General features: G+C 42.7%; 2 protein-coding genes across 5 annotated transcripts in view; one reads left to right on the top strand and one right to left on the bottom strand.

Moving 5' to 3' along the window:
• LOC102380243 (phosphoribosylaminoimidazole carboxylase and phosphoribosylaminoimidazolesuccinocarboxamide synthase) overlaps positions 1 to 10,217 on the top strand; it is a 71,967-nt gene that overhangs the window by 42,527 nt on the left and 19,223 nt on the right. The gene's annotated exons all lie outside the window — the stretch shown is intronic.
• Positions 1 to 10,217, bottom strand: part of PPAT (phosphoribosyl pyrophosphate amidotransferase) — an 83,327-nt gene that overhangs the window by 72,740 nt on the left and 370 nt on the right. The gene's annotated exons all lie outside the window — the stretch shown is intronic.

Below are 10,217 nucleotides of genomic sequence, written 5' to 3'. Positions count from 1 at the left end.
GGGGGGGGGTTGGCAGAGGTTTTCCCAGCAGAGCATGGTGCCCCCCCAATCGGGGGAGGGGCCCAGAAGTCTGCCCCTCCCACATGTCAATCTCCATGGAGGGGTGGGACTTCCAGGACCCTCTCAGACAATCGATCGGAGGCGTGGGGGGCCTGCTGTGCTCTGCTGTGAAAGTGGTACCCAAGACCATGCCAGGGACCATAAAATCTGGAGGCAGCCACCCCAAATTAGGTAGGTCCCTAACTATAGGAAAATGAACATCTCCTCCTGTGGCCATACTCTCGAAGGATAAGAAACAGCTAAAACTGCATTTTGTATAGAATCCAACCTTAACTGTTTTAGGGTCATGTTGAAAATGCCTACTGAATGACACCCCTCTAAGGACCTAGGCAGGGAAAACACTTTCCTTCTGGATCCTAGGTAGATGCTGAACTACTCAGCCTTGTTTAGATCAATTCGCAGCACACGCAGTAGCGCAATGCGAGTTACCTAGGTAATTTTAAAGTCAAAGTTTAGGTACCTTCATGGTTAGGCAGCAGGAGTTTAAAGTTTGCAAGGTTAAACTTAGGTGCAGCTATGTTCCCGAGTGCTACTTTAGACACCTAAGTCTTATTGGATCTAGCCTTCATCTATTATCACATGGTTATTTACGATCCTGTTAATCTTTTATGGAGGGACCTTATGCAAAGTTTCCAAAGAATCCAAGTCAATCATTTCCATGGTGAGGATGTTATCTACTATTTTGTTAACATTTTCGAAGCAATTCTAAGAAGCCAGAGAGATGGTTTTCCCTTTTTTGTGGAGAAGTTAAACCAATTAGTTTGTCTAGTAGCACATAGATGTGCAATTCTTTCAGGGTATATTTACCTGATATTTTTTGGACCTTAAGATCTCCATCAGCTTTGCAGGACAGACACTCCTTAGTTTATGCATACACAAGCATGCAAACACCCACCCACACCAGCACATATGAAATTCATTTTGTTCTCTGTAGTACCATAAATAATTTGATTCTGCAGTTAGAACCAAGTGCTTGACTTCACTGCATTGTTAGCTTTAGCTATTATTTGAACAGTCCCCCTGACAAGACTTTTGAGTATGCCTGGTGCTTTAAGTCCAAATTAGCTGGCACATCAGGAGACAGGACAAAGCTTGAGTGCCAACACCCCTGGAAGCATGTCTTTATCACAGACTGTGCCAGTCAGCAGCGAGATTGAGAATGTCGCATTTCCTCATGTGCTACCACTTAACCTGGAAGCAAGGTAGCTGCCTGCATTCATTCAGAGCTTTGCTCAAGCTAATTAGTACTGCAGAGAGGCCTGAATGCACTGCCACACCAAACATCACTGTGCTGCTTCCAGGTGATAAGGGAAGGGCAGCTGACACAAAGCTGTGCATCACATTTGCCTGACATGGTAAGCTTGCAATGGAGATATGCCCTGGATTTAGCAATGTAGTAGGAACTCATCTACTCCTTGCTGTTAATCCAATCACTCTGAGCAGCTTGAATGTTGTTTTGCAATACAACTGCTCTCACTCAGGCTAAACCAAACTGAGAAGAATAGATAACTCAAGTGAGCCCTTCACTGGAGACAATACTTACACTTAACAATTCTCTCAGTGATGCACAAATCCAGATCGAGTCCCGCACCGTACAGGATTACTGTAACAAATTTTCCCTGAACATGCCTAAAAAAATCCAAAGTTATTTTTGTCCATATTTGCATAGAATCAAAGAATCATAGCAAAATAGGGTTGGAAGGGACCTCATGTTCAGCTAGTCCAACCCCTGCTCAAAGCAGGGCTGTCCCCAACTACCTCATCCCAGCCAAGGCTTTATCAAGCCAGGTCTGAAAAGCCTCCATAGATGAAGATTCCACCCCTTTTCTGGGAAACCTGTTCCAGTGCTTTACTACCCTCCTTGTGAGACCGTTTTTCCCAATATCTAACCTAAGCTTCCCTGATGCAGCTTGAGACCATTGCTCCTTGTTTTGTCATCTGCCACCACTGAGAACAATTTCTCTCTATCCTCTTTGTAACCACCCTTAAGGTAAGCTGCTTTTCTGTCAGCTTAAAGGAAGCTTCCTATCTCCTTCCTTTTTTATATTAATATTCTTGACACATAAATGATAAAAAGTCCAGTGTAAAGAGACTAAAACATGCAAACTGAGCATCAGGATAATTCTGTATCACTACAGAACTGGTATTCTGCTATACTTAGGGTTGAGCAGCCCTTTCTGTTTAAAGGGGAATTATTCTAAACAGGGTCAATCAACATGCTGAGTTTGATTGTCTAGGAATCTGCTGTGCCTTATTTGAGTTCTGGACAGTATTAGTGGCTAAACTGTAATGACCAAGATATGGGAGAATATAGGGTGGAGTGAGCCTTGTCATCTTTCACGTTGTCCCATTTGAAAACTGGGGTAAATCAGGCAGTGTGAGGCTGTACCCTGCTTCCCCCTTCTCCTCCCCGCCCCTTCACAGACTTATTTCTCAGGCCAGTGGCTTTGACCAGAAAGGCACATGTTACACAAAGGATTGGAGCAACAGCAATTCTCAGGGAAGGCAGAAATCCTGCACCTAGCAAGAATAAAAAGTCCCCTGCCCTTACATGGGAGTCTAAGGCTATCCTCCCATTTGCCTTGGTGTGTCAACCAGGTTTAGGGGAGCCTTCCTCCCTCTGAAGGAGTCTTGAGTCCTTCACCTGCTTCTATGAACAGGGATATCAAAGGGTCAAAATGGGGCTGTGAGGAGGTGGTGAATGGAGAGGTTCACACCTCTTGGGAGTTGGTTTCAGACAGCATTTACCTCCAGTGGATTGTTCTCAGCAGAATGAGAACACTCTGACATGAACAGGCCACTTCATACCTCTCTGAGCCTCATATGCTGCACCTGGGGATGATGCATGGATGTCTACAAAAAAACTATACTTCCAATATTTTTCTCCCACTAAAAAAACAAAACCCACAAAAAACCAACCCCACTGATTCCAGAATTGTCTTTGTAGTGTTCCTGCATCTACTCCCCAACTCTTCAACCTGCAGGGCCCAGTGACACCTTCTTCTCTCTGGGGAGGTGAACTAAGCAGAGACTACCAGGCTACTTTGGCAGGGCAGAGATGAGAGAAGAGAAGGTCACATTCAGCCACTGCATTTTATGCCAACTGAAAGAAACCAGAAGTGATGAAGAGGGACAGCTGAGTAGTGGTACAAAGGAAGGACAATATTTAACACACAAAGAAATTAAAATGCTTACAAATATTGTAAGCATATGAAAGTGACTAAACAAATCTCTGAAAACCAGGACATGATGAATTTAAGGTAAATTTCTCACCCACAGCACAACCTTAACTCTGCCTCAGTGTGCCAATAACACTCCTGTTAGAATCCTATCAATACAGATGCCATGCAATGCTTTGGCTATAGTTCACACAAGCATGGTAGGGTACAGTCTAATTTCACCCCTCCTCAATACAGCTTCTTAACAGAAGAGAAGTCACAAACAATAGCTCCTACTCTTAGAATTTCCTTTTGCTACACTGCTACATACTATGGTACCTCTCTTTTGCTAGACCATTTGAGTGGCTAAATCATTCCATGCCCAGCTGCAAGAAGGAGAGAGTTAGCTATCTACAGTGGTGTGACAGACCTTGATTTTTTATTTCCAGATTTAGGCACCCTCCACATTCTGGATGCACACAGGGCACTACCTAAAATCAGCAATAATTAAATTAAATTGAATTTAATTCACAAAACTAGTATAAAAAGCTCAAATGCTTTTAGCAAGCTATATACATATTCTGCTGCATAATTTGCAAAGAACCACACGTAAGAACCAGTAACCAATGTGCACAGCAACATACAGAAGCTGCATGACTAAATGAAGCTGACATGTTATCCAATTTGAACTGCAAGGGGCATTTTTGTAGAAAGAGAAAAATTAATTACAAAATGTGAGGTTTAGATGGCACACGGATGTAAGCACCACTGCCCTTCCATGAAGTGTAATTAATTTGAGTTTTGCTGTTAATGAGCCAGTCTATATAATCTCCATAGCAAGTCTGGAAGCACCACAGGGGAACATGCCCTCCTCATTTGCTCCTGCTCAGCAGCATGTCCAGAGTTCAGAAATCAGGCAACCAGAGCCAGTTTAGCATGACTGTACACACCAAGCACACCTGGGACAGACAGTACATCTAGGCACGTGCCAAGGGCTGGGCTGCACTGGCTACATTGCCCAATTTCTGGGCATTGGCATGGTGCTGAGTGAGACCAGTGGGTGGAGCATGCTTGGCAGCATTCCCAGACTCAATATGGAGACAGTAAAGGTATCTGAAAAAACTATAAATTTAAGAGAACTGTTACACACTGAATTACCAATTCTATTTCATTTCGCTCCTAGATTTTCTTTGGTGATCTTCCATCCAGATATTTAAACAGACTCAGGCCAGTTAGACTGGAATATTTAACAAGATCATAATATAAAATGGTATAACTATAGGCTGTTAAATCTCCCCTAAAAGAAAAAAAAAAAAAGGTCTACTGACTGCACAGCAGCCTTGTTGAATAATTTGGTTGAGAATTGGTTGGGGGTAAAAAGCATATAAGAGAAGCCGCAGTCTACTGGCTTTGACTCATGGCAAATCCCATACATAGAGCCCAACATAGTAATTGTTCTGAACTTAAACAGATTTTCCACACAGAATGGACAGAGAAACTTTTTGCTTGGAGGAAAGTTGAACACATTCAGAAATGTTGTATCTAGCAGTAGCAAATATCACAATTGGCAAAATATCCCTTAGAGTATAATTTCTTTGGAAAAAAATTAACAGACTTCACACTTGTTCCAAGATTGACTTTACAAAATGTGTCCTTGTCAAGGACACAAATGACGTTTCTGCTTATTTGTTGCTCAAAGTACTCCTCCAAAAGAGAGAGTCAGTTACCAATATCTTTTGACTTTTGGGCTCTATCAGTATACTGTTCTGGTTTTATTCCCTGGCTCGTGGAGATAATTCAACAGAATCATCCCTCTCAGTTTCAGACTGTGTAATACTGCTTTAGTTTCAAACAAAGTTCACACTCAGAGCTAACATTCAATGTGGGATAATTATGTTGAGGATCAACATTTTAAACTGGATACTTATTTAATTTGTATTCACTGGCCTTCCCATAGTATTTTCCACAGTAATATCTCAGTGCTGGTATTTCTGAAGTCACAAAAATGATGATTTATCGGATTCCTTTATTATGGGAGGAAGTGTCACAGGGTTTAAAAAAAAGCATCCAGACCAACACCCTTATCTTTTTTTTAAATATAGCTAAACGATCCTTCCATGCTGAATGCCCTTCACAGCATAGTTAATGAATGTGAGGTTATTATAGGTGAGGAAGTACAGATATGGCTGTATCACACCTTGGCTTAATTGAATTCTTACTGCCTTGAGTCAAAGTTTGCTTGGATTTTTAGAGCTCACATATAGGAGAATGTTATAACTGGTTTAAACTGAGTAGATATATTCATAGTGCAATCAGTTGTGTAGAAATTCCGATTAAAGTTTCTTTTGGTTTAATGTAATTCAAGAATGCATTTTAAACTAAGATAACAGTAGTGACATACTCTTTTCAATAATTTAAAATCAGTATAAAAAATAATCCAAGTGGTGCATTTAAGAACTTGTCTAAACAAATCCTAAAAAGATAAAAATTCTGTCTTTCGTTATGAGTGGCACCAAGTGCAGAGTCTGACCAATAACAAGCCACAAACTTCTACTCTTTGAGGAACAGATAAATTACAAAACAATTTTATGAAGCTTTGTTTACATCAATAAATTAATATCCAAAGTTTCCCATTGATTCTATGCACTTTGGCCCCCGCAGTTTCATTGAAGGGAACAGTAGTACTCAGATGTTTAAGTCAGGCACACAAGTATTTTGATGGATGAGGCCAGAGCAAAAAAATATCAGAGCCCCCAGCAGACTAAACTTTTAGTGGGTAACTCAAAAATCTTTTCACTCGGATTCATGAAAGCTACGTAGTTATTGGTTCCATATTGCAGCAACACACAAAGTGGCAAAGTGTTTTAAAAAGACGCTGTTTGTGTTTTAATTACATAATCCAAGCATGGCACTCTTCACACAGATGAAGTGTTACCTAACCATTCTTGTAAGGGGAATGCCTGTTTTTCCTTAAACACTGAGTCAGCTGTCTCCAGACTGTTCATAGGTACCTTTCACCTTTTTCACTTCTCCTTATAATCCAAGATGTGTTACTGAGAGCTACATTCAGACCACATTCTGACCCCCAAGATGTTGCATAGAGTAATAGGAATCATGTGTATCCAAGGCCCTTAGTGATTTACTGAGTAATTTTAAAGACTTTTTCTTCTTACTGCAGATCTAACTTGTATAAAAAATTACTTGAACAGTAGTAGTATCGGGCCTTGGCTGATGGGTCCAGTATGGCTTTTACTGTACCCTTATTTTAGCTTTGTTTTTGTTTGCTTTTAAAGTATTTTGTTCATGTGTACTTTAGCAGAGACATGCATTTCCCCTCTCTTTCTTAAGTTAAAAGAAAAAGTGTTCAAGTATTGATTCAATTAATTCTAAATTTAATTCTGGTTGCAAGCAGAAGGCTACTAGGCTACAGGAAACGAATTAATTCTGCTGTAGGTTAGCACTTGTAAATACTAATACTATCCTATAGCGGCGTTCTTTAGTGCGTAGCAACACATGTGTAGATGCTGACCTGGCTGGCTAGAGCACAAGGGTACTTCAGCACAGGGCTGCTTTCTGGCTAACCCCACAGTGGAGCACCCTCATGTCCCAGCCAGCCCCTTGACAGCATGTTAAACTGGGTCAGAGAAGCCCCAGGTTGGCAGGCTGACCCCACAGGCCCCCTGCCAGTTGGGGCTACTCCAGCCCAGCTCAGTGTGCTGCAGTCCCAGGCACATGTATAAATAGAGCATCTAGAAGCAATAAACTCTGGCCTGATATATAACGGAGCTTATTGTCACATTATTTTGATGCGTAGACATACCCACAGGTAACTTAGGGCATTATTCTCAAGTAGTCATCTTATTCATACTGTGAGAATGAGGGAGAGGGACTGACTGATTTTGGATTCCCTACAAGCTAATTAATGAAGTCTCAAAAGAGAGAAAACATTAAATTAAAATATTTAATGAAATTGTAGTGAGTGCTATTAAGGTGTACTTCCAATTACTGACTAGATTCCATAGAAGATTATTTATGCCACAGAGCTCATGGTATGTGCACCAAATGCCCACAGAAAAGCATGAATTTGACATCAATGTAATTATAGAAATGCAAGTCAGAATTGTATCCATTGTGTACTTCTGTAATCATATTAGTGTGAGTGGAGTTTAACCACTGGAGAAAAAGGGTGTGAGGGGGCCACTGAATGGCTTCTCTCTTTGGGTTCCAATTTGCGTAGAAGTCTTCATCCATTTTCATAAACTCTTGCTTTCTGATGAGATGTGCCTCTGGCAGATCTATTGATCCCCAAATGTTCTCTCTCGGCAAAGGATTAAAAGAATGCATAACAATTATTTATGCATGTAATGCATTAAAAGAATGCATAACATAAAATAACAATATTTAATCTGGGAAAGTACCTGAAAATAAGTAGCAACAACCAGTAAATTGGAACGTACAATTTATATCTTCTGCTCCAAACCAGGCAAAAAAGCTTGCATACCTTTGTCTTTTTTCTTTTTTAAAAAGGGCCCCAAACCCACACACATTTATAAATAGGATCAATCCTCTTCAAGTCCATTTTTCACTTGGATGCAGTCGTGATGTGTAGAGGGTGAACGTGCACCCCGACTGGCCGTACTCCCTGCTTAAGTGATGGGCGGGAGCACTGGTGCCCCACCCCTGCAACCACTCGCAGGGGAGTGTGGGATGTAGCTTTGCAGCTGCTTCCCAGTCAGTGAGTTTTGCCATGGGTGGACCCCCCCGGTCGCTGACTGGTCGCTGGGGGGGCATGTGCCCCCCCTACTAAGGTGGTACCAGTCACCCATGCATGGGTGAAATTAATACACATAAATGTTCTTACTATCAAAGCCAAAAGCTACCATGTATTTCTTCCCTTCATACACAGAGTATATCTTGTATGGAGGGAAGCCGAAACAGGGTTAGTATGTTAACATCATTTCCTTACAGTACAAGATAAAAACTGGGCTACAATTTAAATGTGCATCCTGCATTATTTCCATCTGAAATGAGTATGCAATCCTAATTTAGGTTAGGTAGATAGCTCCACTAGTTTCAAGCAGAGTACAGGATTTGTTCTTCATGAACAAATTAAAGCTAGAGCAGCACTATTCAACTGGTGACCCAAGAGCAGCTTATGGCCTGAGAGGGGTTAAGCTGCAGCCCCTGACTTTCTGCCTTGCCAACACTCCCCACATCAATTTGGCTGCAATAGTACCTGGAGTCTCTGGGCGCTCTCTCCCTTCTCAGGCTTTCGCCGGCTGCTCCTGCACAGAGCGTGGTCAGGAGAGCCGAGGTTGAGCCTGAGGCTGTGCGCATAGTGCAGCAGTGGGGAAGGGGGCATGTGCATGTGCACAGGAGTGGGGGGAGCACCTGCACAATCATGTGGTGCAGTGGTTGGGGACAGCATGGGTGCACAGTGCAGCTGTGGAAGTGGGGAGGGGAGGGGGAACATTCAGGTTCATAGTGCAGAGGGTAAAGGGGGCTCCTACACGATGGAGCATGGGAGTGGAGACTATTTAGCTGGAGCACAGCTCAGGGTGGGGCTGTGGTTTACCCTGGCACTGCACTTGCTGGTGTGGCCTTTGGGGCATTTGGCCCCCAGCTGCTTAGAAGTTGGACAGCCATGTGCTAGATCCTCAAGAAATATAAACTTCAGCATAGGATGTGTGGGTGCAACAAAGTATTATGCTTTATCATGTCTTTCCACACCATTAACTTCCAAAAAGTTAATAGAGCGATTCATGGGTTTCGGTTGTAGCTGTGTTGGTCTAAGGATATAGGCAGACAAGGTTCCTTGGGTGAATTTGATATCTTTTATTAGACCAACCCAAATGGTTGGAGAATAGTTATTAAGCAAGCTTTCGGGTTCAAAAACCCTTCGTCAGGCTCAGGAAGCTGCAGCAGTTGGTGTGTGCTCTTCCACGAAGGGTTTTTGAACCCGAAAGCTTGCTTAATAACTATTCTCCAACCATTTGGGTTGGTCTAATAAAAGATATCAAATTCACCCAAGGAACCTTGTCTGCCTAGAGCGATTCATAAAATTACAGCTACTACTTACTTGTTATGCCCTCCCACCAAGTAGTGATACAGATGGAATTACATACAGTAATGAATAAAAGCAATAGTGGTCCACAGACCTAGGGGTTTACAAAAGCAGCATAAATATACACAATACAGGATGCTAAGATTCATGACATATAACCATGCTGTTATCTCATTTGGGGTCAAAGGTCTGCCCAAGCCAAGTGACTTGTTGGCCCAACTTGGTGAAGGCAAAGAATCATCACAGAATCATAGAAAATTAGGGTTTAAAGGGACTGTAGGAGGTCATCTAGTCCAGTGGTTCTCAACCTTTTTTGTACCAGGAGCCATTTGTAAACATTGATGGCCAGTCCCAACCCAGTGCCCCAACCTGCTGCCCCCACCCCCAGTGTATGGGACATGGGGACCCAAGCAGCCCCTCACAGGGTGGAGGTCTGTCAGCCTGCAAAAGAAAAGCCACAGTTTCCCACTTTCTTGTCCTTTAAAAGGAGAACCCATTTCTAAAGTTTGCTTGAAACCCTTTCATATATTCTTGCAACCCACTATTGGGTCATGACTCGCGGGGTGCGAAACAATGATCTAGTCCAACCCCTGCTCAAAGTAGGACCATCCCCAACTAGTTCATCCCAACCAAGGCTTGGTCTAGCTAGGTCTTAACCTCCAAGGATGGAGCTTTCACCACCTCTCTGGGTAACCTGGCCCAGCGCTTCCCCACCCTCCTAGTGAGAGAATTTTTTTCTTACTATCCAACCTAAAACTTCTCTTGCTGCAACTTGACACCGCTGCTCCTTGTTCTGTCACCAGCCATCACTGAGTTTAGCTCCCTCCTCTTTCAACCCCCCCCCCTTTCAGGTAGCTGATGGGTATTAAACCCCCCAGCTCGGTTTCTCTCTTCTGCAGACTAAACGAGCCCCCTCTCCTCGACGCCCCCCCCAA

Source organism: Alligator sinensis, unplaced genomic scaffold (genome assembly GCF_000455745.1).
Source record: "Alligator sinensis unplaced genomic scaffold, ASM45574v1 scaffold516_1, whole genome shotgun sequence".
Taxonomy (NCBI): domain Eukaryota; kingdom Metazoa; phylum Chordata; order Crocodylia; family Alligatoridae; genus Alligator; species Alligator sinensis.
The sequence above is the reverse complement of the archived record's forward strand: the minus strand, read 5'-3'. Positions and strand labels throughout refer to the sequence as shown.